Consider the following 27,288-nt stretch of genomic DNA (forward strand, 5'->3'; position numbering starts at 1 on the left):
CGTGCCTCAGTCTCCTCATCTGTCCAATGGGGATGGTACCTCACAGAGTGGCTGTGCGGATGAAAGGTTTAGACTTAAAACTGGAAACCCTTATTTACTGTTAGGCGTTACCAAATTGACTGGGTTAGTACGGCAACTTCCTGAACAAGATTTTCTTATAGAAAAAGATCACAAGACCCATTGCACTATCATTAGCCTGAGTTTCCCTCACAAATTCACAGGAAGGTAGGTTAGCAGGCGCAGGGACCAGAGGGTGGGGTGCGGGAGGAGGTCTACGTAGTACAGGATGCATCACCGGCTTGGCTGGGCCTTACAAGGACACTTCAGGGAAACTTAAGAAATGTTGGCAGAGGATGGAGGAGGAAACAGATCTCTGCCAGCCCTCACCCCCAACCCCACGACCCCGGAAGACGTGCTACCAGGAGCATGGCCAGCACAGGGTGGAAGCCGAGGCAGAGACTCCTCCGGGCCTCGCATGCCTGGTGTTCCTGAAGGAAGCTGCCCACAGCTGCCTGCGACCAGGCTCCGCAGGGGCTGTAGCTGAGGATTCACAGCAGGGCCCAAAGCTTCCAGTGTGTTCCATCAACAAATCTGCACTAAGCTCCAGGCAGTGTGGACACAGCAGAGAACAAGATGGCAAGGTATCTGTTCCCTCCTCCGCGGTCGTGAAGGAGTTGACAATTAAGAAGTAAGCAAGCAGAGACGGTAATTTTAGACAGGGAGAAAGTACTTGGAAGGAAATAAAATGGGCTAATGGGGTTAGAAAGGATGGGCCTCTCTGAGGAGGTGGAATGTGAGCCAGGGCTTGAATTACGAGGAGCCAGACAGAGCACGCAAGGAGCAAGTGCAAAGGTCCTGAGGTGAGTTCCAGGAACATCCTTGAGGCCAGCTCAGAGGAAGAGAGTGAGCTGTGGGACAGTGGGGAGATGGGGGAGGACAGGCAGATGCCAGGTCCTGAAGGACCTTGGAGTGGGCCAAGGTAAAGAGCCTGGATTTTATTCTAAGCCCACTGAGAAGCCAGGGGAACATTTTTGAGGCAGGGGAATTAGGTGATCTGGTTGCTGTGTGAAGAAGTGGAGCAAGAGGAGAAGCTGGAAAACTTTGTAGGTCAGAAATGGTTGAATGCTGGCAATTTCGTACAGTTCAACCTGATTCCCTCCTGTTAGATGGTCACTGAGAACAAGAGCGACATCTTAACCAGGCTGTGGTGCCTGCAACCACTATGGTGTCTTCCACAAGAGGACTGTGCACCACAGCTGCTGAAGCAGGAGGAGGAACCAAGCCTCTCAGGTGGCTGGACGTGGAAGCACCTCAGACGGGACTCACTGTGTCCGTGCAACCCGCACAGCCCACAGGAAATGATCCCTCCATTAGCATTTCCCTTCTACCATCTACCCGGGCATAGGGTTACTCGTGCTCTGCCAACACACAGCACACTGGCCACCGAGGCCCCTGACCACCCGCGCTTATCTGCTCCATCACAGACACAGACAGGGAAGGGGGGCCCTCAGCCACGGCTGTCCTCCCTAGCTCCCACTCCTCCTACTGCCTCTAGCTTCCTTGGAAAAAGGGACATTCTTTCGAGCAGGAGAGAGGGGTCTGTGTAAGAGGTGACGACACCTTTGATCAGGGGTTCTGTCCCGCATGGTGACCAGCCTCCATCTGCATCTTGACAGGTCCCCGTCTTAAGGATTTCATAGTTACGCAAAACACAGACTGGTGAAGTGCCAAGCCCGATTTAGCACGTGGACCAGATTAGCACACATCCCTATATTCTACCCATCCGTATTTGACTTAAGTGCACATGACGCGCGGTTTCACAGTCACTGTATTACCTGTGGGCTGCGTAACCGATATCCAGTATCTGACATTTGCCATGCATGAGGCCGCTAGTACCACTCTCTTGATTTCAAAAACCGTAAGCTGTCTAGTCATTAAACAACACCTTGATGCTGTTGTACACTTTGGCTTTTCTGTTGTTATCCTTAAAGCACAGAGGGAAAGGGCTTATTTAACCCCTTGGCCACTCGGAGACTGTCAGGGAGAAATCCTATGGGGCAGAGACAATGAAACTTCACTGTAAATCAAATCCCACATGAATCATTATTGATTATCAGCCAGGAGGGCACTGTGTTTGGGAGAAAGTTTGAAGAAAGGGCAAGAGAGCTTTCTCTTTGAATCTATTAGAAACTGGTTACTGAGGGCCTCTGGGGCTGCCCAGAGCCATTCTTCATTTATTCTGTCTGAGATACATCGGGTTTGTTAACATTGGTCAATCATCTCGAGCAGCAAAATAGGCCACTGACCTGAAATAAAGAGCTTAAAATATGTAAATTACATAAAGATGAAACCACTAAGGTATTTTCCCGTCTCCCTGGAAATGAGTTCTGCAGAACTACATCCAAATCAAGTCCTTTCCAAAGTACATAGAAGATGTAGTGTTTTTTAATTTTTTTTGGAGGGGTGGGGAGGAGAGAATCATCCTGGCCCCAAAATGACCATTTCAAAGTGAGCCTAGAGACAGCTTTGACTCAAAGGTGGCTAGAAGTCAAACACTGGCTACAAGGGAGGCCAACTCCACAGTACAAGCGGACTTTTCATTCTACCTAATTTCTCAGGGGAATTCAACACATCCTAGTTGGGTAACTGGGATGCCCCAGGCCCCAGTGCACGGGAGACCAACACCGACAGCCACTCAAAGACTTCCATCCTCCATTGAGCTACATTTAAAACAACAAAACCTTGATTTGTGCGTCGGTAAATATTTACACACACCATCGCTAATACTGCCCAGGAATTTCATCCCTAACATCACCCTTGATAAACAAGAGGTGACCAATGGTACCTCCAAGGTAGAAGTGGCTTCCCCTCTGCTTGATTCAACCACAACAGATATAATGTCATTTCATCCAGGTACAGGCTTTTATATTAAAGTCTTCTTTTAATGATTTACCAAAATGAGGCAGAAAAAAAAAATATATATATATATATGTGTGTGTGTGTGTGAATCCTTAAATCAATCCAATAGGATATTTGCCTCAAGTGTTTCTGATACTGAGAAATATTCCACTCGCTGGTTTTTCTTAGGACAGAAGCCTAACCAACCAACCAACCCAATGAACAAAAACCTCTTTTTTTAATTTTCAAGAGTTTCTGGTAGGGAAAAGGTCAGTTTCTAAAAAAAAAAAAAATCACAACTAGTGATCTGACAGTAATGGCTTTGAACGGAGTTTTTAAAAATTCCCTACAGTCTTTCCAATAAACTTAAAGAAGACCGCACAAACACATGTTCGCATCAGATCAAACGGGCGTTTGTATGTGTGTATCTTCAGGAACACTAGAGGATTCAGACCATCAGTAATGATTATATACACCATAATCCTCCCCAGGGATTTAGTGCCAAGTCCACGTACAATAAACTAAAGGCCACGCAGACAGTGACACTAAAGGGGTGGGCGGTTTGGTTGATTGCTGCCTGTCCCCTCAAAAACCCACATTTCAAGGCAGAATATCTCTTTGCCCATGGGGAGTCAACCCAGCTCACTTTAATTCTTTCCTTCCTTAGATTCTCTGTGTTAAGTTTCTGCTGCCCCCAAGACCTGTGTCCACTTACCATGCTAACTGTTTTATTGCTGTTAAGTCATTGCATATTCATTCTGTGTTCGATACATCACTGCAGTAGCTCAGATACCAGTAACATGCCTCCTATAAAACAGGCACAAAGACACACCAAACGCACTCCCCGCCTGCATGCCAGTCTCTCCCCTAAGCTTAACCATCACAACCCAACTCATTTCTGCTATTCCTCTTAAAAATCTAGCCTCATACCTCTTCAGAATATATCTACGATTACTTTTCAGCAATCAAGGCATCTCAAAATTTTTGTACTAAACATAATAACATAAAAACAACACATTGCCTAGTAAACGTTCTTGCCTTCTCATTTTTACTTAACCCCTCCAACATGACTATGAGGCCAGCAGGGAAAGCTTGTTTAAGGACTGAAGCAGAAGAAAAGGGTCTGGAGCCCCCTTTAGTGCTGGTTACTTATAAGTTATTGATCTGGGGTGGTTTCTCTCTTGGTCTCTCACAGAGGCAGACGTTTCGTTAGTCTCGCCCTAATGGCTGTCGTTTCTACCCGTGGATTTAATCACATATGTATTAATGCACGGTATGTTCGTCTATTTTATATCTAATATGAACTGGCAGTAGGCTGAAAATCTAGTAGATCATTTTTAAAAAGTAAAAGAGGCATATCAAACAGAATATACAATAAGTTTGCAGAAAATAAAAACCCCAAACAAATGCTCTTGTACTGTATTCACTCCCACACGGCTCCTTCCCCCTAAAATACAAGAAATGCATACTTTTTTCCCCCCTAGAATTTAAAATCTGAGTAATACTTCATGTGGTGGAATTTTTAATTGTTGTTATGGAAATAACCATAAAGGCCATTTATAAAGATTTAATCATCAACAACAAGAATACCTTTTGTTAGAAGCACATTTTACATTGATTAGGTTGGGTTGAACAGGCTTTTAAAGTCCCAAATCTAAAAATAGGTCTATCAGGATGTGTAGAGACATTTTTGGCAAAGTGTTCACTGGCCTAAAAAGATCTTCTAGAAACAATTTAGCGAATTTGACTGAGGGGTGCCTACATACAAACTGACCCATCGGCTGTGACCTCCTGTGTGACAGAATAACCTACCAAATTCGTCACACAATCCAGGTCAAGTTTATAGGCACAGTAGAGCTCCTGAAAAATATAAGCAGGTCTGTGGAGGTAATTTTTTTAATGATGGGGTTGTGAATGGATGAGTACAGGGGTGGGGGCCTGGAAAGATGAAACCAAAGTTGAAGAATAAAATAAGAATATAGAAAATATAGTTGAAGTGATGTCTCCCTTTTCAAGGCAATACCCTTTGTAATGAAAGGCAACATTTATATGTATCCTGATGGGAACATGCCAGGGACAGTTTCACAGAAGTGACAACAATCCTAGGATCATCCCCAAACTGAAACACACCACACTGTTCAGTCTTTACTACACACCCCAAAAGTAGTCACTTCTCAAACGCTGGGCTTTTAAAAATAATTGCTTTATCTATAAACACTAACATTTAATGCAGTGATTCCTCTGGGGGGGGGGCGGGGGATATACCATTCCTAATGAGCTTCCCATAAAACAATAAAAGTCAGTGGTCACTAGGTAGAAACTGAAGGGGGAGAGGGAGGTGGCCGGACCACCTTTGTCTTTCATCTCCAGCAATGAACGTATCTGGGATGTGCAGATGCCTCCACGAATTCAGGACTGCCTCATTACTAAAATAAAACACACTTTGCACATAAATCAATAAATCAACCTGCAATGGCAAGACGGCCAGGCGAGTAGTAGAGAGAATGAATATGCATAAGAACCACCTCCTAGGAGAGGGCTTCTGTACCGGGGCCGATCACCAAATCTAAGAGGACGGTTCCAGGAAGGCGGCCGGCAATGCCCCGTGAGAAATGACACGCGATTTACCCGCCAGAGAAAATGCCCTGCAAAGAAGTCGGGGGAGGGGGCGAGCTCGGCCCGCAGGAGCCCCGGTGAGTGCGAGGAGGACCCCTCACCTAGGGCAGGGGAGGAGCGGGCGGGCGCCGGTGCGCACCCAGACCGAGCGCAGGGGCGGCCGATGCCCGAGCCGGCCGAGGACCGCGCGCCCGGCTGCCCCCAGCGCCGCTCCGCTACTTACCCCCTCGGCTTTATTAATAGATGTTAATGGCTCCGTTAGATCCAGGAGAAACCTCTTTCTTTTTGTCCTCTGGAAATTCCAAGTTAAAAAAAAAAATTCCCCGAGGCAGCAGTGGGCTCCCGGGAGCCGTGGATGCCAGTCCGCACTCCGCCCCCAGCCGCCTCCACCCTCCGAGCCAGCCCCCAACTTGCTGCCGCGGGGGCCAAAAATCAATCCGAAGCCGGAGCGATCGGGCGGCGCGCAGGCAGACAAAGACTTCACCTCGGGCAGGGCCGGAGTCTGGCTTTGCTTTAAAAGCGGTAACCTGCAAGTGGCAATACAGAGAGGGGTCCTACACGTTGTTTCTCTCTGGAGGATTCTTTTATGGCCTCCGAAAATACTGAAGTCCTGACACTGTCCCGGAGGCTGTCTCCTGGCTGTGGGACAGCCATGTCCCGTGACTTTCCAAAAAACATTCCTCTTCCCCTTTGTGTGAGACCAGAAATCACTTGGTGGTCTCCTTCACTGCCCCCTCCCCAATACTTCTGACACCCTGAGTTCTCTCCAGACACACCCACCCTACTGGCATCCAGTCCCCAAAGACCTTCCTCAGTCCTGCCACAGAACAGCCTAGAAGAGCCCCTTGAGTTTGGGGAGGGAGGGAGGGAGCAAAGGAGGAAGGAAAAAAAGGAAGGGAGGGAGGGAGGGAGGGAGGGAGGAAGGAATTTGGTTTAATCCATTCAGAGGTGCCATGGTTAATATCAATCAACTATGGCTGCTTTTACATCCAAAACACACAGTTTTACTGAATAGGTGCAAAATTAAAGAAACCCAGTCTCTGGGTGAGGCAATCCGGTCTGAATGCACTTTAGCAGGAGAAATACACAGAGCCGCAGTGCCTGCCTCTGGGGGCGTTAAGTACTTCACCCCTAAGTGGGCCTGACCAGCCAGGTGTGTCACACACCAAACACCCAGCAAGGCCTGCTGTCCTGGTGACGGAAGCCATCCACGTTACCAGTTCAGCTCGTACTTGCCAGACAAGTCTGCAGTTCAACTCAGCTAGAACTCACTGATTCTGAAATCTATAATAAATCGATCTGTGGAGGTGGTCCCTGGGTGGGGGAGTAGCTGACTTCCAACCTTCCTGACACCCAGGCTCCCCCATGCCTGGAGCAGGAGGCCACCTAAATGGACAGCCTTTGTTTCTTCATTGTGTCTCCAGTTCTTGGTCTAGAAATTACTAAAAGACCTTTGTAGCTAACATACAACTAGGTTAAACATGCCTGTTGCGAATTTTAATTCTTTTAATGAAGTTGCCTTGTTTCTGTTTCTGAGTATTCATTCATAGCTATAGAACTTTCTCAAAAGTAATAAAAATTCATTAGTCCAGTCACTATTTTTCAGCAAAGCAGAGTGCCCTTCTCACCACGATTCTCAGTCAGTGAGAGCTAATGGCATAGTAACTCGAGATGTTGCAACTGAAGACACAAATGAGAGAAAAACTGGGTATTACACTAGCACCTTAGGAGAGTTTAATCAGTTCCTTACTCTCTGGCCCTTCTCCATCCATGAGCCCTACAAGAAGGAGAGGATCGAATGTGATAAAGTTTCAGAATAAAGGATATTTTTACTGAGACACACATACTTTACAACAGGCAATCCCCCCCTCCTTTTTAAATTGGGTTTTAATGAGCAGTTGCAGAAGTTCAACAACCACCTATTAACCACTTCAGGGATCTGCCTGCATGAACCCAGGGCCCCGCAAATTCCAGTAAACGAGGGGCAATACAGTTTTAAAAATAAATCAATATGCCGAAGCAACTGCACTGGGCATGCAGGGTCTGGGAGGTGAGGGCAGTGGGGAGAGGGAGGTATATTGAGATTCACCTTCTTATATGCAGATAAAAAGCTGCAGCTGTTTTCTTGGTTTTCACCAAAAGAGTGAAAAAAAAATGTCATTAATTCTTTCAAGACAAATGCAAGCAACTGGCTTTGTTGCTGTTTCTCCCTCCCTCCTCTCTCTTTCTCTCTGCAGCTTTAGAGAAAGGCAGCGGTTAAGACTGGAGCAGCAGCGATGGAATCACAGGGTCTGGCTATATTAGCAGAATCCCAGACAGCACTAGGGCGATGTCTTCGCTCTCCCCCTCTCTAATTATTTACCCAGATCAAGCCTGACTGCTGGAAAATCAGCTCTCTCCAGGAGGTAACCGAGCTGAAAGGTTCTTTTCACTGAGAAATGATGGGCTGGTGGCTGGCATCCAGCCCACAGGCCAGTGCGCCCTTGTGGGCAGTGTCACGAAATAAATACCCAGGACCACACCATTTTCCCCCTTCGTCCCCAGGAAAGTACCGGTCAGTTTCAGAAAATTAGGTAAGAGGAGCCCGTGTGTGGTACACAAAACGCACAGATACCGAGTCCCGGGAAGGCACTGATCTTCGGCATTCATCTGGTGAAACGGGGAACGGAGGCGTGCTGAGGTTGTTGGTATTTTATAGCTGGAGCGTCCGCTCAAAGTCCCTATATGCAGACAAAGCAGATTGCTCCATTGTTCCTACTTACGAGAGCGCTGTTTCCTCGTGCAGGTCTCCAGAAAACGGAGAACGTTCGGGCAACATTTACGTTCTCATTTGCTCCGGCTCTTATAAAACAGAAAGCCACTGGCTTTCTGTCAGCTCCCATGCTCCCCCAAAGCTTTGGGTCCCTCTCTTGACTCCACAGAATAAAAGATTAAAAAAAAAATCAATTTAAATCAATCAATCTCATTCCTATTTGTCTATTTCTAAGAGCTTTGCTCGAAGCAACACTCAATTTAAATGCTCTGCACTTTCTCGTTTGCTTTCCAAGGACTGCAAAACTATGGTCACTCACATGCAAATTTTTAATTTATCAGACCCACGATGAGACGGGATGGATCACCTTCAGGGTCCTTTATTTTTTTCAGCACTCACAGACGAACATGGCTGCCAGCAACGATCTGTCTGACCGTGAACGTGGGGGCCTGGCACACACAGGCCTGCGCGTTTACCTACGTGCTCAGGAAGGTGCACCGGCAGGGTTCATCCACCGAACATAGAACAGGTTTGGGGAGACAATATCCGTACTGTTGACTGGCATCCCTAATTTATGCTGGGTTTATTCTAACATTATAATTAATTCGTATTCTCCGCATACACAGCCACCTCTTAATGGTACATTTGAGAATTCTTTTTTCCTGCTTCCCAGTCAGGACTGGAATTCAAACTCTGCTGTGGCGGGCTGGCCTGCAGGTTTCTAAAAGCTGATTTCCCTTTTTAAAAATCCCTCTTTGGGGCAACTGACCTTCTAACTTCAGCTTGAGAAGTGGTGGAATTTCACTCCTGCATTCAACATCTCACCCAAGTACTTCCCTGGAGTTCAGCTGGGATTTGTAATACATCCATCAAATTCCTATCAGGAAACATCTGCATCCATGTGACAGCTTTTAATGTTCAAGAGAAGGGGCTCAATAAATTCATTATTTTGAAAGTGACTAGTACAGGTTTGCTAAAAGTCTGTTATCAAGCTTCTTATTAGACATCACAGAAGCACATCAAGCCGTCCACAGAACCAAGTATGAAGACAAGAATTAACAGAATTTTGAAGAGGGCATAAATCTGACTAGGTGGGATGATGGAGTTATCCCTATTTCCAATATAGAAATCATTGCCCAACTGTCTTGTGATGCCATGTAAAACAAGAAAAAATTCATCTTGGTAGGAGGAAGAAAAAAAAAACAAACAAACCCAAACCCTCATCCCATCTTGTGTTAACTGTTCTACAGGAAAAAAAAAAAAAGGAAAATTTCATAGTAAATTATTATTCACTGGGGGAACACATATTATGTATAAATAATTTCCTCTTTGGTCTTGAAAACAATTTTAAGTGGACTGGTGAGGAATTCCCCCTCAGTTCTAAGAGAAAATAAAAACCTCACGATTCTCAATAGCCATCACACAGAATATAGATTACAGTGTCCAAATTTAGAATTTTTTTATCTTCTATAGAAAAATGTTTACTGTAGTGATTAGAGTAGAAAGAAAAAAACCCCCATCTCTTAGGATGTTGGGGACATTTCTACTGTCCATGGGGTTTGCAAATGTTGAAACATTTTGAGTTATTTGTCTCAAGGGGATCTGGCTCCATTCAGACCAAAATCACTGTTTTGTTCACCTGATTGTAGGACAAGCTCCATTTCCCTTCTTGGGGCTAGTTAACGGTCCCCCTCTATTTTTCACCGAAAAGTACCAGATATAAAGTTACTGGAGCACTGGTCTATACTCCTAAAACCAATGGACTAAGGCAGGACCGCCCCAGCCCGGAGAAGAGCTGTCTGATTGGCTTTATGGCCAAATTATTTCAGGATGGAGAGTCAGTGCAGTCGACCGGCTTGGGGGAGGCCTGTGACTGTCAGCGGGGGCATCCCTAGAGGAGTGTGGACCATTGTGACATCTCACCCTACAGCCAATGCCCTGGGCTTTCCTCCTGGCTGAGGTTCCCTTGGCCACGGCGCTAATCCTTACTGGCTGCGTGATCCTCACGTTTGCATGGAGGTGGTCCAGCTGGACCGTGAGTGCTTTGTGACTTGCTCCTGAGGAGACAGTAATTATAAAAACCAACACTATCTTCTAGAGTTACAGGGTCAGAGTGGCTTTAAGCCACTAAAGCATCAGTGGTTGAAAGGCCAATACAGGAGACCCGAATGGGGTTTGCGTGGATAAGAACTCGCCCCAGCAGCACTGTAGCAGGTGGTGCTGATGGTGGTTCTATTCTGCAGAAGAGGCAAAGGGACGGGAATGAGGTGACACAGAAGCTCATGTCCCAGCCCAGGATTATGCCTGCTGAATCAGGGTGTCTCCCTCAGGAGTCTGAGGCTCTGCATGTCCAGCTAATACTGGATGGGACAGTCCTGTGATTCCTTCGGGAAAGATAGGGCCTCGTGTTACTCTCCACCGAATTCTCATTTGCCTTCACCCTAAAGGCCGCTCAACTTTTAAAATATGTCTTGTAGCAAATATCTTAAACACCCAGATGACTGGCATCAAAGATAAAAGGGTGGGAACACTAAAAACATTTTTTGAACCTTTTTTAGAAATTGTGGTAAAATATTCCTAACTTAAAAAGTACCATTTAACCATTTTTAAGAGTACCCAGTGGCATTAAGTACGTTCATACTGTTCTGTGTTAACTGTCACCACTATCCATCTCCAGAACTTTTTCATCATCCCAAACTAAAAACGCTACACTCATTAATCAGTAACTCCTACTATACACAGAAATAGATTTAAAAAACAATTTTTTTCTGTACAGCACAGGGAACTATATTCAATATCTTGTAATAACCTTTAATGAAAAAGAATATGAAAATGAATATATGTATGGGGCATTGTGCTGTACACCAGAAATTGACACACTGTAACTGACTATACTTAAGAAAAAAAATTTTAAAGCCCTCTTTATTTCCCCTTCCCCCAGTCCCTGGCAACCACCGTTCTACTTTCTGTCGGGCTGGTACTGTCAGCATCGGGGTGCTGCAGGTGGAGACAGAATCTGAGACTCTTTTATTAACATCAGCGCAGGTAAAGGCGACCCCCATGGGATGCCACCATCTGGCTGGGATTCCATCTGCGTGGAGTCTGGAGCTGCTGTCTGTCTGACCAATACCAGCATCTGGAACTGGGGTCTGTTCACGAGCAGGAGTTGAGACATGAGTGGGAGTGGTCTCAGGCCAAGGACAATGTCAGGAACCACCTCGAATTCTTTCCTGATTTCTTAAGTCTTTCTCCTTTGACTGTCTCACCTGCTACCACCACCATCCTACTATCTTTCTATCAAGGCCTGGCTATTATAGCTGCCACAATAAAAACTCTGTTTTACCCCACTTGTCATCATCTGTGAAGTTCCCACTTCAAAACCCTCGCGACTGATACAGACAGCGGCAGGGCCACGGCCCGCAGGGGGATCTGCTTCTGATCCTGCTTTCCTTCCTCTCCTGTTCTTTGTTCTCCTGATGCCATCAATGCTCCATTTGGAGGCTGATGCCCTGATCTACTGTCAGACCTCAAGAGCCCCAGACCAGGTGAGTGGTCATCCCACTTACACACTGATGCAACTGAGAGACTCTTTCCTGGACAGACCCAGACAGTTCCCAGATTCTTTGGGGGGGGGGGTAGGGGGAACTGTCCACCTGGCTTCACAGACCATCCCCAGATCTGAGCCTTCCTCATGGAGGGACCTCAACTTGGCCGTGACCTGGAGAGAAAGTGACGTGATCCCAGGACAGCAGAGATGGTTTGCACCCCTGCTTCTTTCTAGCAGGTTAGTGCAGCTCAGGTTTGGCTGACAGACCAGGAGTGGAGCGGAGAGAATGGCATCCAGCTTCTCTGAGCCTAGTCTCCTCCGCAGTTAAATGGGAAGTGTCCAACCAAACTCACAGAGTTTCAGTAGAGATGAACTGAGATGGTGTGTGAGAAATCTGGCACCAAAGGCGAATCTTTGTTCCCCCTCTCTAACTTACCTAGTATTTCCCCCTCTAGGAGCTAGTCTGCGGTCACTGTCTTTTTCTTGGCAAGAGGAGACTGGTCCTCCAAGCCCCCCAGAAGCATGCACACCAGCTGGCTTGGGGAGCCCCGGGCAGACTGTCAGATGAAGAAATGAGAGGTGGGTGGTGGGTAGGGTGGTCAGGGGGGACTTCCTTCTCCACCTGCCTACATCAGCCCTGTTACCTCCACAATGTCTCCCCAGCTTCTCAGCACATGAGTTCCCAGACATGCTTGTCTTCAGACCCTCTAGGGCTTACCTCTTTGTCTACCCCGAGCAGCGGCTGTAAGGCCACCCTAGAGGTGAGCAACACAGACACAGCCCTGCTCCCATGACCCTTATGAACTAGTGGGGACAAAAGGAACAAAGCTGACAACAGAAACCGGAGTGTTATGAAGAAACACAGGGGAAGCCAGAGACCAGGGCAGGGGAGAAGGGGAACAGGAGACAGAATATTATCAGATTCATGTTTCTGAAGTCCACCCAGGACAGGGAGCAGAGGCTGGAGACAGGTAGACCAGATGCACATGAAGGCCAGGGTGGGGACCCAAGGAGGAAGGTGGTGGCCTTTGCTGGGTGGCGACTCTGGAGATGGGCTGAGTGTGGGTGTGAAGGAGACAAAGGTGTGAGGGATACAGCGGGGCTGGGGCTTGTGCAGATGGCTTGCTGGGGGCCCTAGTGCCTGGCAACTACAGGGGGGATTCTTGGTCCCCTGAAGTGCACTCACATCTTGGCCGCGAGGCTAAGAATGTCTGACAAGGGAACATCTGAGGCTGGGAGGGTTGGGTGGGGTTTGAACTACACGCCTCACTGTACATAATGGTCTGAACCCTCAAGCCACCGTCTCATGTCTGCCTCTCGGGGGGGACTAAGATGTGGCAGAAGTGCCTATGAGAAACCTGAGTTGGCCCCCAACTACCCCCAGCTGGTCTGGAGAGGACTGGGCCACCAGATGGGGCCTGAGGTTGGGATCACAGGAAGAGCTTTCTCAAATGGGACAAGAGTCACAGAAGCAGGTGTCTTTCAAAAACACAGTGGCAGGTGGACAGTCACCCTCGCCTGGTCCCTGGCCTGGGCAGTCACAGGCAGAAGCAATGAATCAAGTGCAAACACATGAAGAATGGTGTCACCCTGCTAGGACTCGTCCAGCTTCCAGAACTGGGGCCGATTCCGGACTGAATCTCATTCACTGAGAAGCAACAGCCCCATCCAGAGAGAGCGGATGGAAGACAGCTAAGACCCCGCGTGGAACGCAGCGAGGCCTAAATACATTAAATCAACAATAAATCACACCATGTCCCTGAACGCTGTGATGTGAATCTTCTGATTTCACGTGGGCGCCTCACTAGAGCTGTCCACCGTCTCCGCATATATAAAACAGGAATTACTAAGGCGTCTTATCTACTGAAAAATACCCCTGGCGGTTCTAAAGAGCCAGTCTGTTCTCGCTGCAACGATGCTGAGACCCTAAAAGAGCCAGGCACGGTCCTCAGGGTGCTAGACACAAGCGCTAATTCAGTCCTTGCATCCATCCTGGGAGGCAGTACCATTATTTTACAGATTCAGAAATGGATGCCCAGAGAGGTTAAGGAATTCACTCAAGGGCACACAGCACAGCTGGGATTTGAATGCAGGCCGTCTGAATCCAGGCCTGAGCTCATCAACAGCCTCAGGAGCTCAGCCCAGGGTTGAGAGTATCAGCCACTTACTGCCTCTCTTCTTCCCCAGCCCTGAAGTCTGTGCCTGTCTGCCTTGGTCTTCTGTCTTGCTAAAGTGGGTACACGGAGGTCTTGGGGAAACAGGTACTGAGTGCCCCAGAGAATGAACTCATTCTCCATTCTCTCAGCATTTCTCCAGCTCAGGTTTAGGGCTGCCCGTAGACAGATGTTTGACTATTATCTGGGATACAAAAAATTCAGGGTGGAGACTCCATGAAAGCCAATATCCAGAGTTGAGAGCGTATGGTTCTGAATTTTGCAGAGATGGAAATCTAACAATCAAACCAAAAGGAATTCTGCCAGTCTAATTGTGAAGGAAACTTTTCCTAATAGGGGAAAAAAAAAAACCTCAGGTGGGAAAAAAGTTGAGGAAATGACTCACTGACATATATGAAGGGGAGAGAAAGTGGGCCCCGGGGAGCCACAGAGATGGTTTCCAGAGGCCTCGAGGCCCAGCTTCGAGGAGCCTGGGAAATGAGGCCCCTGGAGCACATTTGAGCTTCTGACTTGTTCCTTCTTTTTCCTCTACCACAGCTCATGACTCAGAAACACCTGGGGTAGTTGGTTAGCCGGGCCGAGGAGCCTGGGCTGAGGAAGCCCAGAGTCTAGGCCTTGGAGAGGCAGAATAGCACCATGGTCTGCCTCCACCTCCTCCTAGCTGTGTGACCTTCAGCCACTGGCCTGCCCTCTCTGAGCCAATTTCTTCATTTGGAAAACAGTGACAGCAGTACCTCTGACATGGGTGGTTATATAAAATAAAAGTGCCCAGCCCCTACCCCAAATGCTGAGGAAAGACTACAGAGTGACAGTTAACCAATGACAGTAATAATACACGGTGGAGGTGGGGAGACGGGCAACACTCTGTTCCAGATCACCTGCTCAGGGACCAAGTGGCCGGTTCAGGTCCAGACCTGAAGGATGGAGAACACATACCTTGGATAGCCCCAATTTAAATGACGTCCCTGAAGCTTGAGCCAACTGTGGGGCGTGATCCTGGACTGAATGGGGCCCCAGACCCTGACCACCCCTGCCTGCTCACTGGCTCCTCTGCTCACAGCAAGTACTGCAGGCCTGGGAGGCTGGGAAAAGTGGCCAGCCTTGGTGGTGGGTGGGGGTGAGGTGGCGGGGTAGATGCCACCAGGTGAAGGGTTCCAAGGGACTCTGGATCTTCCTGCGTGTTGGACTACCTCCCAAACTGCGCCGGGTCTCGGTCAGGACAACTCCTTCAGGACGACCCGTCTGTGTGACAAATTCAAAGGGTGTGTGTGCGACCCCTTCACTGGCTGATGAAGCATTCACACCAGCAACCAGGGTTCCAGGTATCCCTCACCCTTCCCGAGTAGGGATCTGGTTTCCAATACTGTGACCTTGAATCATTAACCAACCTGCTTTCTCTCTGATTCATGTCTATTGGTGACAACGGCGCCCCACTGCCCACACGGGCTGCTGCATCATTCTGCAGAGGGGCCCTGGGCCGGTCACAGGCCTGCATCCATGAGGCAGCCCCCCAGCTCCCCTAGCCCACGGACTCCACCACAAAGGCTCTGCCAGCGCCACCCGCCCACTCGGCCAACTCTGATCAAACCCCGGGCTGTTGGCTCAGGCCATCGGGCTGCCCGGGGACAATGAGCCCTCTCAGTGTGCTTTACATAGAATGACCGAACGCCCTTCTTAAATCATTGTCACTGGACCATTCTCAAGTACAGTAACTCCTATCAAGAAAAGATATAAATGGTGCTAAAGTGAACGATGGGGCCATTCTTGCACAGAAAAGGACTTCTCTGTGTAGGCTTGTTGTGAATTGTCCTTTTTCAGTGCCTTGATTGTCAGCCCAGAGATGGACGGCGGAGCTGAGAAGGCGCAGGCCATGTTCGCGGGGAGGTGCTCCCGGGGCGGGGGGGCACCCAGAGGCAACTACGTCCTCTCAGGCTGCAGCCATGGGGTGGCTTGGGAAGGTGGTATGGCCATGAGCTCCTGGCACTGGGGGCCTGCGGTGGGAGGACACTTGAGTGGGGAGGGGGAGGCGGGCCACACTCTTTTCCCCTAAAAGTTGCCCAAGGGACTCTTGGCTGAGGGACAAGCTTGGAACCTGCAGCAGCTCCTCCTCAGGCCGCAGCTCCCCGGGACTCGGCTGCGGTCTCTCCTCTAGGGGTTAACTGCAGTGGTCCCCTCGCCCAGCCGTGGGCACAGCCACCACAGCCAAGGTGCTCCACGTTGTGGGCGACAAGGCTCAGGTGCGGGGTGACGACACAGCTCAGGGGAGCCATGCCCAGGCCTAACCAGCTAGGAGCATCAGAGTGGTGGCACCAAGAGGGAAGAGTCCCCAGACTTTCCCCAAATGAGAAAAGTGGCCAATGGTGGCCACATGGAGATCTGCAGTCCCGGCTCCTGGCCAAGCCTCTCTGCCCTGAGGATGGGCTCTGAGACCCAGTGCTCAGGTCTCCGCCTGCCCCACCTCCGTTTCCACCCCACACCAAAATACTTGACATAGCTGTAGTTCCTTGAATAAGTTCGGGCCTTCGCACCCTCCCTCAGGTCTCTGCATACGTCTTCTACCTCCTCCTCCTCCTCCTTCACCAAGACTGGATGCTTCTGGAAGCTTCTCCAACTTGGCCTGGCTGGATGAGGCCCTCAGCACCATGGATCAAGCCCTCCCAGAGTTTCTCCCTCTCCTGATAGGCTGTCAGCCTTTCCCCGCTCGGGAGCGGGTGGCAGAGCAGTACACTTCATCACTATGCACTTGTCCAGAGCAGGGGCCTGGCTGTGCCCACAGTCCCTGAGGGATCTCCCCAGGGAGAAAGGCGGACGGCTCTGACGGTCTGGCTCAGCCATTTGAGGCTACCCTTGAAGCAGCTGCCCAAGACAGGGGCTCAGGGTACAGCCAGGTGGGTTAAGCCGGCGATGGGGGGGGGGGCGGGGGGCAGTAGGGGGTGGACCACACAGGGAGGGGCAACAGTGGGAGGGTTCTGGGCATCCTTCTCCCTCTGCTACAAATACTCGTCAACTGTGTCTCAAAAATTCTCATTCTTTTCAAAGAAGATAGAGGTGGAGGAAAGCGTTCTCCAAAAGTACCACCGAGGTGCTGGGAAGGTGCTGTGAGAAGGCAGGAAAGGGTGAGCAGCTCTGACAGGGGAGGCGGCGGCAGCAGGGAGGAAGAGAGGTCGCGGAGGGGAGGATGACGCTGTGTGTATGTGCGGGTCAGCTGCTCGGGGTCCAGCACATCCACGCTCAGGGGAAAACCAAAGGCCTGGCCACTGCCAAGAGCACCCAGTTAAAGGCACTTAAAACCAATTCACGGGCACCTGGGGGGAGTGTGTGATGCTGGTGGAGCCTTTGCAAAGGCCCTGCCTGGGTTGCTGAGGGGGAGGCAGGGACTGACTGTGGCTTCTGCCTGAAGGATGGAGTTGGAGGGTGGGAAGGAGGGTCCCGTGAGCACCTGCATTTGAGCCTGGGTAGGTAAGTAAAGGCAGCCAAGGACTGGAGGTGCAGCTGAAGGTGGGGGGCCTTGGGAATGAGGGGTGTGGCCAAAGGAATTAAAGGAAGCTTGTGGGTGACTTGCAAACCAGGCCTTGAGGGGGGAGATCAGCAATCATGGAGGGGCACTACACACTGAGCAGCCCCAGGTGGCAGGGCCATGAAGGCAGGGTTGGGTAGGTGAGGCAGATGTGGACAGTCCTTTCCTCACCGAGGAGCCTTGGGGAGTGTTCAGTGATGTGAGTTCTGTGACCTGACCTCCAGTTCCACAGTGGGGGAAGGATGACTGGAGAGGAGAGCCATCTAAGGAGGCAGAGACCAACTCAGAGTCTTTTTAATCAGCCCAGACATGAGACAGTGCCCGCCTGAACTAGGTCAGCCTCAGAGTGACTGAAGCAGCAGAGCAATGCAGGGAGACCACAGCGGTAGACATGGCAGGACTCAGGGACCACACCGGACACTTCCGGCAGGAGCTAGAAAGCAAGGCCTGGAAAGGTCATCGCAGAGACATAGGCCTGGGGGTCACCTGCTCAGTGGGTGGAGAAGAAGTGATGAGACTGCAAAGGAGGCAGGAAAAGGGGAGGCAGTGAGGACGCTGAAACACAGCATCACGCTGCGGGGGTGGGGGGGCAGTGCCAACGCATAGCAGGTACCCAACAAGTGAATATAAGGCAGGGGCACATCCTGCACATCTTACTGCACATCCTGAACCCCTCTGTTGATGGAGCCCAGATGCGGGCTACCTCAGCCATGCCTGAGAGGCTGTCACTGAGTCCAGGGTGGGACCCTGGTATCAGCATGTTTTGAAAACCCTCCAACCATGAAGACAGAGTTGAGAGAACAGAAACAAATGGTCTAATTCTATAAATGAGGGATGGGGCCTGGGAATTTGCTTAGTAACATTTTCTCCTAAAGAATCTCCTAGGTGATTCTAGGGTAGGGCTGGACTGTAGGATCTCGGGTCTGGGGGGATGGTGGGGTCCAGGCTGGGAGCTCCCTGAGGATGGTGCAGCCCCACCCACCTGTGCCCACTACGCTCAGTCTGTCACTTCCTTTGTGGGCCATAGCATGGGGTCGCCCTGGGGGTACAAAGGGGATGGTCACAGCTACAAGGCATCCTTCACCCTCTTTCCCTCCCACATGCCTATCTTTCAAGTCTAAGGATGATGGAGCCAAAGGAACCAAGCTCCACCAGGAAAAGTCCACTCGCCCAAGGAGTCTGTGTCTCAGGACAGGCTCTGAAAACATCACAATCAATTTGGCCAGAAGACCCTCTTCCTTAATGGAGAAAGCTTCAGCCGCTTTCAGAAGAGGCCCGTGTCTGTGGGATGAGGGAGCTGTCATGACTTTTTAAGCCCACGGGAGGTGAAATCCTCTCAGACACAGAGGCCCAGATGTAAACACATGGAGAAGCTCGAATCACGTACAACAGCATGTAGTGACAAAAAGGAAGACGTGGTGGAAGGACCTTCCAGAAGGGCAAAGCCAGACGTCTGCCCCTACACCCTCTTATCCCAAAGCCAGAATTCGGAGACTACCTCAGACAAACGCTCACAGCCAAACAAACTCGCCAGGACCCAGAGAGTTCCTGGGACACCAGAGACACTGCCTAGCTGGGGACTGGGTCTCAGAGCAGCAGCAACAAACTCATGGAAGCAAAGAACAGGATGGTGGTGGCCGGGGGCCGGGGCGGGGAAACGGGGGGACCAGGATTTGCTAATAAACAGGTATAAAATTCCGTTATGCGAGAGGAATGCACTCTGGAGAGCTGCTGCATGGCTCGGTGCCTAGAAAAACAACACTGTATTGTACACTTACAAATCCGTTAAGAGGGTAGATCTCATTTTAAGTGTTCTTATCACAATTGGGAAAAAAAAAAGCAGTCGCAATACCACGCACCGGCCCCGAATTGGGAGCACTCGGCTCTGTTTAAAAATGCGAACACAAGACAGCAACAGCCCAAGCACGATTCGCCAGGCAGCTGTGCAGGCCCCTCCATGTTGAGAGGGCCCGGAGGTCAGCGCTGACCTGTCTCTGGGTCCCCAAGTGTACACGGCCCTCAGCCCACATCATCCACAAAGAGGGCTTTATGCAAAACCTGACTCACTTTCCCAACGGTCTGAGGCAACACTGTCCAATACATGTAGCCACTGGCTTCACTTGGCTGTTTAAATTTGATTGTTAATGAAAATGAATGTAGATGAAAAAAAAAATCAGTTTCTGAGTCACACGAGCCACCTGCAAGCACTTGGGGGCTTCACGAAGTGAGCGGCTCCGCACTGGACAGTGCAGAGAGCGAGCTCGTCGCCGGCACCACAGAAAGTCCCATCAGACACTGCCGTGCAAGAAGCCGGCTCTGTAAGGAATCCAGTCAGCGTGCGTTTAGGTCTAGAAAAATTAAGAATGATCTGTCAGCATGCTCACTGGCAGTGACATCCCTGGACTATCACAAAAGAGGAAAAAAAAGAAAAGAAGAAAATCCTGGAATCCGGCTGATTTTCCTGCATTTACTAACATCTCTCAAGAAACAGCAATTCTCATCTCTGTAAATGTTCACCTTGTGCTGTTTTGTTTTTTATTTAACTGCCAACTTAAATCCTTGCCGTAGAGAGCGTCTGTCTGTCTGTCTGAATGTCTGCTTTAACCCAGCATCCCAGCTCTGCAAATCCAAGCTAAGATACATCTCCTAAGGGGAGTTCATAAAGGCCCCTTACAGCTTTGTCCAGGCTGAAAATACACCCTGCTCCCAGATTATATCCAGGGATTATATTTGACCAGAAGGGCTTGACAATGTGGGTCTAGAGTAGGTTTCATATTAAGTCTTCACTTGAACGCTTATCTTTTATTTTTAACATGAGAGAAAAAATGATTTTGAAGAACTTGTGGGAAGGTATAGGTGTTTGCAGGAGTATAGAAAGAACAGGGCAATGAAACGATGTTTCTGAAGAGGCTGTGGCTACCTGGCTAGACAAGATCATCAATTTCAAATTCTTGGCTTGGGGACAGAATTCACAGTTCCGGCCACTCCCTCTGTTTCGCTGAGACAAAATCAAGTCCATCAGACGATGAGTTTGCATGTCCACACTTGTCAGTGTGACCGAAGCACAGGCTTAAGGGAAGCAAGGCCTCGGCAAGATGAAGGAATTTAACTTGAAAGTGGGATGAACTGGTTTCACTTTATTTTTTTTTTTTTTAATAATTTTTAAAGAGGCTCTCATTCCTTAAAACCCCACCCCTTCAAAAGACAAACACACCAAAACCAAAATAATCAAAAAAAAAAAAAAAAACAAACCCCACCCTGCATTATTCTTTCATCAAATTCCTACGTAACCGTGGTGGATCAGCCTCTCAGGAAGAAAATGACTTTTGCCACAGCAAGTATCTCAAGCAAAAACTAAGCTGGGAAACAGTCAAGCCTGTGTTCTTTAATGTTACAGGGCATTTGATTATATCTATTTCTCCGTATTAGGCTTCCAATTAAACTGGAATGGTTTAGGCTTGTTTGAAATGGTATATACGTTTAACTATTAACGAGTGTAACATAACAATACACTCGTAATAAGTATATCACATACTTATATAATACACATAGAATATATTATTAATACATCAATATGCATAATATAAAAAGTCATCAGCTGACTGTGACCCCAAGTTATCCCTTCTTATACAGGGATACGAATTTTTTTCCTTGGTGTACAATATAGTGATGCACAATTTTGGGGGGGGGTGAATTAGGTTTGTTTATTCATTTATTTATTTTTTAATGGAGGTACCGGGTATTGAACCCAGGACCTCGTGCATGCTAAGCACACACTCTACCACTGAGCTACACCCTCCGCCATGATTCACAATTTTTAAAGGTTATACTCTCTGTATAGTTATTGTAAAATATTGGCTACATTCCCTGTGTTGTACAATATATCCTATAGCTTATTCTATACCTAATAGTTTGTACCTTTTAAGCCCCTACTCCTACGTTGCCCCCTCTTGCCTCTCCCCACTAGTAACCACTAGTTTGTTCTCTATGGCTGAGTCTGCTTCTTTTTGTTATGTTTACTAGTTTGTTGTATTTTTTAGATGCCACATTTACGTGATATCATATAGTATTTGCCTTTCTCGACTTATTTCGCTGAACTTAATGCTCTCCGAGTCCACGCATGTTCCTGCAAATGGCAAAATTTCATTCTTAAAGAGGCACACAGGGGCTTAATAAACCTAACTTACATAAGGTTCAGCAACAGTTCTGTGCCCTACAGCAAGTTATCTGTTGATTTTTCTCTTAGCATGAGTAATTAAACCTAGAAATAAACTTTTTATTAAGTGTAAGCTAGATTTACTAAAAATAATATATACCAAAGTACTTCATTGATAACTGAATTAGTAGGCTGCCATTTTTCTTTACTTTGCCTCAATATGTTCTTTATTAAAGTGAAAAAACCACCAATTTTTTTAAAAAAGCATATTATCCTTAATCCATTACATCAGCCTAATTATTATTTAAATCACTGATAGAAGGAAAAGTAGCCCCACTGCTGTTCTTCTATTAAATGAATACAACTTTAAACGAGCTGCAGCTAACGGAAGAGAGCTCTGACTCTGGCTTCTGAAAACGTAGCAGTTGCAGGAAAACAAAAATACGGGAGCTCCAGTTACTTCCTAATGTTTACTTAGCATATTTAGAAATCAAACCTCAGAAATGATCGCGTCCATTTCTGTGAAATGGTTGCAAATGCAACTCGGTTTTAAAAATTTGTGTTGAATAAAGATTTTTCAAAAATTTAAAAGCGTTACCAAGCACCTGGTGAACATACGGATGTTGTTTCTCGTTCTACTGACAAGATCTGTAAAAGAGAGGTAGAGCAATCTATTGCAACTAGGCACTTAGATTACCAACACATAATTTTGAGTATCTTATAATCAGAAAATAGTTTGCATAGCTTCTACTTGGTTTCTTCATTTTCTCCCTTCATTTTATTAAAATAAATCAGTAAACGATCCAAAATTTAAGACAACAGCAAGGCCTTTCAAGGTAGGTTTCAGACTCAAAATTTCTCTGGGGAATTTCTTCCTTCCCATTCTCTCTGCCCTGCTATTTCATTTTTCCCCTTTTATTGGTAACATCCAGTAAGTCCACGTTTTAACATTTGCAGACATACCTTTCTCTGTAGGTTAAAAGTAAGGAAGTTGATTCAAATTGCTAATTCCCGAGTTTAAAGTTCTCATATAACCTAGTTTCTGCTAAAATCTCAATAGCAGAATTCCCCAAGCTTCAACAATCGAACGTGATTGCCTCTCTGTGTGAAAACAGTCACGTACGACAAAATAGTTTCCAACTGTCACAAAACAGTATACACATAAAAGAGAATACACAAATATAAGATTTTACTTACAAAAGATAGCACTAAAATATGGAATTCCTTTATAATCATACACTATTGAACCTCTGTGCCTGCCTAGGTTTGCATTCTCTCTTGCTGCTAATCAGAAACCTTAAAAACCAAATCGGAAGCATTTTAATGAAGTAGCTGAAAACAGGCAAAAGTTCTCGAAGCCCTACAGAAAAGCAGTCGGTACGATCAGGGCCTGATGTTATTAGCCTTGCCTGTCTTATTTCACACGCTCTGTAATAAGTATATTCTCCTGGTTATCACCCATGACCTGAGATTGAAAAAGTGAAAACTCTGCTGTAACACGCTTTTAAAAATCTTGAATACTGTGAAGGAACTGGAAGAGACGTTTGTCTAACGTGTGATTTGGTTTTTGTCATAAAAAAGCAAATTAAAACCTCATTAGCAAAGAGCCCATTGACTTCACTCAGTTACAGGAGACCAAGCATTCCTGATGGAAGCTGGGGTGCACCCCACCCGGTGGATTGGGCAAGTGTCATGTACCCCACGCTGTCTTGGGGCGAAGCAGGATTACAGCAATACCTCGAGTCCCCTCTGGGGCCAGAGTCCACACCGACAACCAGCAGCAACGCAGTCAGTGTAAGTCAGTACAGAAAGTAACCAAAAATACCAATTTCCCAGAAATACTGGCCATCATAATCACTGCTCTGTCGGGAAAATTGATTTCCAAGAATTATACAGAAAACTTTAAAACTGAGATCCCTTCACTTATCATTCAACAGGAAATTTTAAAAGGGAAAAAAAAAAAAGAATTCGCTTCCCTAACGCTCGGCTACTCGTCTGCTCGGGTGTTCTTAAAAATAATTTATGTAAAGCAGGATTTTCCCTAAATATACCGTGCTCTCCCATATACACATTGAAGATGATATTTGCATACAGCGAGTGTAGGCACTGATACACACATGGTAAAAAGTTAAAAAATATGGACTGCATAAATCAGTAGCTGATTTTAAATATACACCAACTTCAACAGATTTGTTTGCAATTTCTGAATTCCTCAGGTAGAAAAGATCTTTCCTGCTGGCTGGGATTCTAGAAGATGTTTATACTCGATAAAGTGTGCAAAAATGCTTCCCCGTATAAACAAAGAAAGAGAGGTTCCAGGATCTTGGTGTCCTAACCTTGCCTTTGCTATTACACATCCACCCATGGAATGCGAGGAGACTGGTGAAATCAGTCGGTCATGCAACAGTAAACACGGTATTTTGTGTGATGTCCAAGACATTTTTTTCCCTCATGAATAAAAGTCGCCTGCCATTTATTATGAGATTTTTTTTCCCGATTGACACCCCATTATGTATATTCAGTCAAGCTCAAACGAGATTTCGAGTGATCAATACACTATTTGTGCTGAAAGTCTATCAGCCGCTCTAGCAATAAACTCTGCAGCAAAACCAAAAAATGGAGAAACACTTAGTGACCTGAATTACATGGAAATCCATGTTGGGGGCAAAGGAACAGAGACAAGAAGGCAGAAGAGCAAGGGGAAGAGAAGGCAGGGGAGACGTTTTCCCTAATCAAAATCAGCTTTCTAGACCCTGACCCCTGAGGAAATGCATTAAACACTGAAGAATTTTGTGAAAATAAATTACAGGTTGAGGTCTCTTGAAAAGCAGGGAGGGGGTCTTCCCCTGGACCCCTTTCCTAGAACACAACTTTTGATACCCACAAGTGGAGAAGGTGGATCCATCACCAGGAAATCTGGAAAATCCCACACCATCCAATGTCTTTGGGTCAAAGAACAATGGCCTCTTGCCTATTGTAACATTTTCCATTTTGTAACTGAAGCATACCCTGGCCCAACAGTGTGACCTTCATCAGCCGAGCTAAAGAAGTATTTTGGTTAAAGCATGTGGTAGGGCTTTGATAACAGCCGGAGGATTTCACCTGGCACCAAAGAACACCACTCCTGAGGCTAGATGTGTGTCCACATTGGAATCTGTCTGCTGGAGCCCGGAGATTAGAACGGGCTGGGCCACCCAGAGAGACGGGTCACCCAAGGAAGTGTCAATTCAGCATTGCCCAGACACCAAAGGTTCATATTCTATTACCAGAAAAATAATGTGGTGGGGAGGGGTAGAGAAACATGCCAATGGATGCTATCACCCACTTCTAGACTCTTACTTACGAGGCTCGAGTCTTAGGCAGAAGGAATGAAGACGGGAAGAAACATTCTGTGTAGACCTCCAGAATGATCAACATTTGATTATTTGGTTTGCTGAACTTACATTTTGAATCACTCTCGGGCTGAAGACCAGAGTCACCGTCCACTGGATCAAAGGAACACCTATAAAACCAACATATTTAGATCATTAGCAGTCTGGCTAGTTTCCAAATTCCCCGAGTAGCAAAGATGATTTACCGTAATCTGATCAAACGAGATGCACCCTGAGTCCCGTCTGGACAAAAGCTATTTCTCCTAGTGTTTAGTTCTAAAACCTAGGGCATGACTACTTTTAAATCAGCAGGAAGACACGTTATAAAAAATATCCTTTACACATAATATGAACTATTGTATGTGTTCACTGCCTCTTCTTGAGGGTCCTAAGCACTCAGAGACCCACGCACAGCAGTATTGGAGCCCACCATCCACCACGAAAGAAGCCTCTCCCCAATATTCAAGTCTCCTCAAAAGAAATCACTGAATAATCCTCCACACCAATTCTAGTTTGTATAGGACGCATGTGTTTGTGGCAAATCGTGCAAAGGGCGTTCTCTAATTTTGCAGAGATGAACGCGCAAGTATTTCATGTCACGTAAGTTTAAAAGAGCAATTTCCAAATGGTTTTTAAGGGCAACTCCCTACTAATACTCAACCCAACCCAATACTCACATCCCCCCAAATATACGAATTTTTAATTTTTAAATACTTAAAGCCAGTTCTATTACTAATAGTAGTAATCTTATAACGCTCTGGAGTAAGTGGATTAGCAAAGCATGTTTTCTTCGATTTCCTTGAAAAAGACACATAACCTCATTCTCGAGAAAAAAAAGGGAGATTCTTGGAGGCCAACTCTACAAGAAGTCAGACATCAGACACGTTTCTGTATCCTACAAGGCTCTCTAGTGTTCTAAAAAAACTCAGTGTCTATTAACACCTATGGTTAAAAAAAAAAAAAAAAAGATATGTTGGTGGGCCAAAGGCACCCCAGGTGTTAAATCAGCCAGTACATTCGCCTCCCCGGGAGGTGGGTGTTCTGGAATGCTCCTCATACAATGCTGTATACACACTGACTGTCGGAACTCAAGGAGGTACTGTTCTGGAAGCTTCTCACACTGTAATTAACTGTGCAAGCGGGCAGAGCTAACTTCCCCAAAATAATCACTGCAAATCTTAGGACAAGTCTCTCTTTGAAACCAGGCTACCAGGGCATTGGTGTCTGAGCAAAGCACCAGAGACATCCGACCAATTTGATTCTCAAAGCCAAAGCTGAAATCTATTTTGATCTTGGAATGACCCACAATCACAGGCAATTTACCTGATCGTGTGTTCCTGGTGAAATCACAAAGCCTTCTAGGGGCTAGGATTTGTAGGTGTGGTTTGTGGATTTAAAAGAGGGGAGAGAGAGTATTAGAAAGAAAGAAAAAAAGCAGAGGGTGGTTTCAGCAGCTTTGAACTTACATTAGTTCCCAACAGAACATGCAATTTTCACCTGGAGTCTCACTTCAGACTGGAATAACTGTTGAGATACCGTTATTCTCAGTTATATAAATGGTCACCACATCCAGATTTAGAAAGGTATTAATTCACTCTATCCATCAGGGGAAAAGGAGAGTTCTCTCTCCTTTAAATGATTTATTTGTCTTAAAAAAATGGTAACATCAAGTGGGCGTCCTTTTGGATTTTTTTGTTTTTAAAGGGACAGAAAAAAATCTTGGTATCTCTCTTCCCCATGGTCAGACCCTGCAGGAGACGATGCGGGTTAGTGTGACTATGACAATCAGGAATGGTGAATTTATAATGCATGTCTCTTTTTTCAGAGCAGCTCAGAACATTTTCTTTCCCACAGATTTGAAATGAGGTTTGAAGTCTACTCGCCATTTGCAGAAATGGCCTTCCTCTCCTCAGACGTGCCACGGCTGGGTTCTGATGGAAGGACTACGCAGTCAAAGGTAAACCCATCATCTGTTCCCTGCTCGCACCCTGTGTCTCTGTTCTGAGACACCAAGGGCTTGTCCATTCCACAAGCAGATTTACTGCCTGAAAATGAAACCCCTCTTTCTAAAACACTTACTTTTATAAAGAATTTTTATTAAGAATACCACAGCAAAAATAACTCTTGTTGGCTTCACTAGATGCTTCCTTTGATAGTTGTTCTTCCAAGCATGTCTTTTCACCCCAGGATCTTAAAATTGGGAAGTGGCACCCACTTCGGATCCCTTTTCTCTCAAAAATCAACCCCTCAAAGTTAA

At 47.0% G+C, this 27,288-nt stretch overlaps 1 long non-coding RNA gene across 6 annotated transcripts in view; it reads right to left on the reverse strand.

Annotated features, from left to right (window-relative positions):
- LOC116158208 (uncharacterized) overlaps positions 1–27,288 on the reverse strand; it is a 120,071-nt gene that overhangs the window by 90,791 nt on the left and 1,992 nt on the right. For all 6 annotated transcript variants that reach the window (XR_010384886.1, XR_010384887.1, XR_010384883.1 and 3 more), the window contains exon 2: positions 25,104–25,162. This is a non-coding gene — a long non-coding RNA (uncharacterized LOC116158208). The remainder of the gene's footprint in view (positions 1–25,103; positions 25,163–27,288) is intronic.

Source organism: Camelus dromedarius, chromosome 17 (assembly GCF_036321535.1).
Source record: "Camelus dromedarius isolate mCamDro1 chromosome 17, mCamDro1.pat, whole genome shotgun sequence".
NCBI lineage: Eukaryota > Metazoa > Chordata > Mammalia > Artiodactyla > Camelidae > Camelus > Camelus dromedarius.